General features: G+C 44.1%; 1 long non-coding RNA gene across 2 annotated transcripts in view; it reads left to right on the forward strand.

Annotated features, from left to right (window-relative positions):
- The window catches only part of LOC135110886 (uncharacterized), a 157,360-nt gene that overhangs the window by 149,604 nt on the left and 2,756 nt on the right, over positions 1–5,000 (forward strand). Inside the window, exon 3 of one of the 2 annotated variants that reach the window (XR_010273483.1) lies at positions 854–878. The exons of the other annotated variant lie outside the window; for it this stretch is intronic. This is a non-coding gene — a long non-coding RNA (uncharacterized LOC135110886). Of the gene's footprint in view, positions 1–853; positions 879–5,000 lie in introns of those variants that run through there. 2 annotated transcript variants of the gene reach the window in all.

Below are 5,000 nucleotides of genomic sequence, written 5' to 3' on the forward strand. Positions count from 1 at the left end.
GAGAGAGAGAGATAGAGAGAGAGTGTCAAATCAGTGTCCCAAAACGAGACTCAGAACCACATCCTGAAACCCCTTTGGCCTCACCCCAACTATTTTCAAAAGGCTGTGGCTGAAGTTACGCGGGTTTGTAAGAACATTTTTACGGTTCTAATGACAGATTAACAACATATTTACATATCAAAAGGAGAAACAGTCTTGAGAACCTGACTGATCATCTCTGTGGCCTCTGAAAATCGTCGTGGTGATTGAACAGAGAATTTCTGAATTTGGGCGTCATTTATTTGTTATCAGCGACTGCATTGGCTGAAGTGTAAAGAGCTCTCTGGTCACTTCAAATAAACAATGCATTTCATATCATGTTTGCCTGATCATCTTTTGCGCGTTAAGAAACCTGGCCAATGTCTAAAAAAAATTTCATCTATTGAACGTTTCCCAGAAGATTTAAAAAGAAGTGTTTCATAGGGATTAGCTGATTTATACGAGTATCTCGTGTCTTGATACTCCTCTCTTGAAACTACTCTAGTCGCGGGAAGCTGGAAAACAAAGTCAGATAGGGAGCTCCCGTACCACTGAGAGGCATGATCATATTCCCTTTTGCATTAGTCGATTAACGTTTAGTTAGGCTTCAGTAAATAAAGGGAGGTGACTTTCATAGCAAAGCTCACCGTGTTGTTTGCTCGTCTCGTTTAACCTTCACGAAGCAGAGAGGCAATGGAAGGAGTTTATAGCGGCATGTAAGCTTGCTGGGGAGAGTGTGGCCCGCAGTGGTGCCCTTGACAAAAAGGCAGACAGTGGAACCTGCGGATAAACTTGCAACAGAGGCGATTTTAAACTTTTTTTTCCATTTGCACAGTGATTGTCGAGCATAGGAGAAGACGAAGAGGACGAGGAAGGAAGGAGGGAGGCAAAGGAGTAAAGGAGGTAGGGACAGAAAGAGGAAGTGGACTAAAGGAGCAGTAAGAGCAGAGAGGGAGTGAAAGAGAGAGGAAGGGGAGGGGAGGGGAGAGGATCAGGCAAAACCAACGGCCCAGTCGCTTCCAGTTACCGAGTTTTCGTTTAATTAAGCCAAAATTAGGTACGTTAGACCAAGTTTGTTGCATGAAGTTAGTCCTTGTGGAATGAGAGGAGGAAGAGGAGCAGGAGGAAGAACCAGACGACGACGGCGAGGAGGAGGAGGAGGAGGAGGAGGAGGAGGAGGAGGAGGAGGAGGAGGAGGAGGAGGAGGAGATAAGTAGTAGAAGAGAAGCAAAAGGAAGTAAAGCAAGAAACTGGGATCTTGTTAACCTCAGCTTCCTCTTCTTCCTCTCCCAGCTCTTCCATTTGGTCCTTCTACATAATCCTAATCCTCTTCCTCATTGTTATTGTTGTTATTGTCGTCGTCGTCGTCGTCGTCGTCGTCATCGTTGTTGTTGTTGTTGTTGTTGTTGTTGTTGTTGTTGTTGTTGTTGATCCAAGTTCCTCCTCCTCCTCCTCCTCCTCCTCCTCTTCCTCTTCCTCGCTGCCATTATGGGAGAGGCGAAGATGGGAATAGGTCATATTTCCGAGAAATTGGTTTATCTCCCTTGTGTGCTCTATATGATCTCTCTCTCTCTCTCTCTCTCTCTCTCTCTCTCTCTCTCTCTCTCTCTCTCTCTCTCTCTCTCTCTCTCTCTCTCTCTCTCTCTCTCTCTCTCTCTCTCTCTCTCTCTCTGTTCCGGTTTCCCGAATTCGTCAGCTCCCTTTTTCTTATTCATATCCTCCTCCCTTTCTTGTTTTCCTCTTCTTCTTTTCTTGCGTTGACAGGTGAAAATTGGCTCATTCGAACTGTCATTTCTTATTTACGTCGGCACTTGTAGAACCACCACCACCACCACCACCACCACCACCACCACCACTACTAACATAAAAACAAGAGTAGGAAGTATGTTTAATTTGTTTTCCTGCCCAGTACTCTTAATTTTCTTTTTCTTAGTGTAATTATCTTTTTACTTGCTTACTTAACTGCTATTTGGATGGATCATTAATGAATTTTTATGCCCATTCACATGTTATTTTTCTGCCTTTCTGCATCTGTCTGTCTTTTGGAATTGCATAAATTTCCATCTCTTAACTGACCAGATCCTTCTCTATCTCTGTCTTTCTGCTCTTATCCGCCTTTTTTATGACGTGTGTGTGTTGCTAATCTGCGTACGGGTGTGTCTCTTCATTGGTATGGCAACTGAAGGTGACGCTGAGTGGGATTAAGCCAAAAGGGGACACAGAAGGAGGCTCAGAAAGGGATGTAGCTGGAGAGAGTACTCATAGAAACAATATGGACGGTATTCTGAAACTTCTGCCGCACCTCCACTACTTTCAAAACACTCTACAGTAGTTGAAGTGACAGATTGACAGATTGACATGATTTCTACATTATTAATAGGACAAAAACTCTTGTGAACCCGAGTCATCATCTCTGTGGCCTTTGAAAAATAGTCGCGGTGAGAGAATAAAACGTTTCCCTGTACCGGCCTACAGGCAACGCTGGAGGGTTTACTCTCCTGGTTTGCTTCCCCCAGTATGACGCTGTTAGCCAGGTGAGGTTGGGGCCGAAAAAAAAAAAAAAAAAACAGGGGATAGTACACATCCCTTGGCACGCCATTCCCAAAGATAGAAAGTAACACGAAACTCTGGGCCATAAGACAGGACTGATTATGAGCTGAATTGAGAACTGAAGGGATTCGAAATGTTTTAACGGAATTGTGGGCACTGTAGAGTCCTGAACCGGGCAATGAAAGAAGGTCTGAGTTGTCACTGAAGAGTTGCTGGTAGAATCACTGAAGTATTCAATGAGCCGGGAAGTGAAGAGGGCATCGCAGGAGAGGCGGTGAAGGACTAATCTGAAACATGATATTTGAAACGCCGGAGGTGAGTTTGGCACAGCTGAAAGGAGGACAAAAAGGGCGTTACTTAAGGGAGATACTGACGAAGGCACAGCAGAAGGGGAAGCACTGAAGGAGGCACATCTCAAAAAAGGGGCGGTCTAAGGAAGCACGACGTCTCTATTTTTGCCTCCTCTTTGCTGCACGCCATCTAATTCATCCCAGCCCTTCATAAAGCCTGGAGTCAAGGGGCGAGCCGAGCGTGTCTTACCCAAGCGGTCTGACTAATGCAAGGTGAAGGGAGATGAGAAACATTAGCAGAAGGAAAAGAAAGGCAGGAGGAGAAGGAGCAGCAGTAGAAAAAGAAAATGATGATGAGGAAGAGGAAGAGGAAGAGGCTTAGTGGTTGGGTAAGTGGTGGGGGTCAGACTAGTAAGTTAGTGTGCCTCATTTTGTTGTTGTGACTTCCTAAAATTTGTCTCCTAAATGGAACTCAATTACAGCTCTTTCCTCCTCGCTGTCTGCCCTTCGTTTCTGTCTTTGTCCTTCCTTCTGTCTCCCTGTCTCAGCCGTTCCCTCCTCCCTGCCTGTTTCTGCTATTTATTCCCTTCCCTCTGTCCCTTTATCTCTCTGTCTCTACCCTTTTCTCTCTGCCTATTTCTCGTCTATTTTTGTCTTTCCTTTTTTCTCTCTGAGTCTGCCGGATTCTCGTTCTCTCTCTCTCTCTCTCTCTCTCTCTCTCTCTCTCTCTCTCTCTCTCTCTCTCTCTCTCTCTCTCTCTCTCTCTCTCTCTCTCTCTCTCTCTCTCTCTCCGATCTTTGGTGTCTTATGTTAAAACGACAATTCCAGGCTCCGCTCACCAGATCCCTCGGCCACGGTCTCCTGTCTCCTTTACTAATCATGAGGGGAAGTTAAAGACAGACTGCGTAGTTTGCTCCCTCGGGTGTACCTTGTCTTGAGTTTCTACCTGCACCACCTCCATGTGTTATTATCCTCTCTCTCTCTCTCTCTCTCTCTCTCTCTCTCTCTCTCTCTCTCTCTCTCTCTCTCTCTCTCTCTCTCTCTCTCTCTCTCTCTCTCGATAGGTAGATAGATAAATAGATAGATAAAACTGAAAAAAAACATATAGGAACAGAAGTAACAAAAGAGAAGAATAAAGAACATACAGCGAGAGAGAGAGAGAGAGAGAGAGAGAGAGAGAGAGAGAGAGAGAGAGAGAGAGAGAGAGAGAGAGAGAGAGAGAGAGAGAGAACCAGTAAGCCGTAAGATTTCGAGGACTCCATGTTCTTTTTATATATTTTTATTTTTATTTTTTTTTAACGAACACCAGTTGGTTTTCCTCAAGTGTTTTTCGAAAAGTTAATCCCTCGAACGATTTATTATTTTCTTTTATATTTTCATTTCATTACTGATGTCCACTTGAAGAGATTATGTGCGTTTGTTTATTTTTTTCTTCGTGAACTGTTATTTTTTTTCTTATTTTTTACTTTTGTATTCTTTCTTATTTCTTTCCTAATTTTTCCATCTCCAACTTTTGTAATCCCTTTTTCCATTATTTTTTTCTCCCTCCTGAATGCTTACTGTGGAAAAATAGATTTGCGTGTTTTATCAGTGTGTGTGTGTGTGTGTGTGTGTGTGTGTGTGTGTGTGTGTGTGTTTGTGTGTGTATTTTTCTCATTTCTTTGCTGTTGTGTTCTTTATGTATTCCATTCTCTTCTCTTCTTCTCTCTACTCTTCTCTTGTCTTGCCTTGTCTTCTCTCTTCTCATTCCTTCCCTTCTCTTCCCTCCTCTCTTCTCTCCTCTCCTCTCCTCTCCTCTCCTCTCCTCTCGTCTCCTCTCGTTTTCTTTTTTTTTCTCTCCTACTCTCTTTGTCTTTCGTGTCGTGTCTCTCTCTCTCTCTCTCTCTCTCTCTCTCTCTCTCTCTCTCTCTCTCTCTCTCTCTCTCTCTCTCTCTCTCTCTCTCTCTGTCGTGTCGTGCCGGTGCAGTAATGGGTCCTCACTCTTTAATAATCTCCATGAGAAAACAAATAACGTGTCTCCCCCCATCAGGCGGCGGCGGTGGAGGCGGAGGCAGAGGCGGTGGGTTGATAGAGAGGCTCAGCGTATTAGCAGATTTGAGCATAAAAACACAAGCAAAAAAACAATAAACACTGAACAAAGAA

This window comes from Scylla paramamosain, chromosome 21 (assembly GCF_035594125.1).
Source record: "Scylla paramamosain isolate STU-SP2022 chromosome 21, ASM3559412v1, whole genome shotgun sequence".
Lineage (NCBI taxonomy): Eukaryota > Metazoa > Arthropoda > Malacostraca > Decapoda > Portunidae > Scylla > Scylla paramamosain.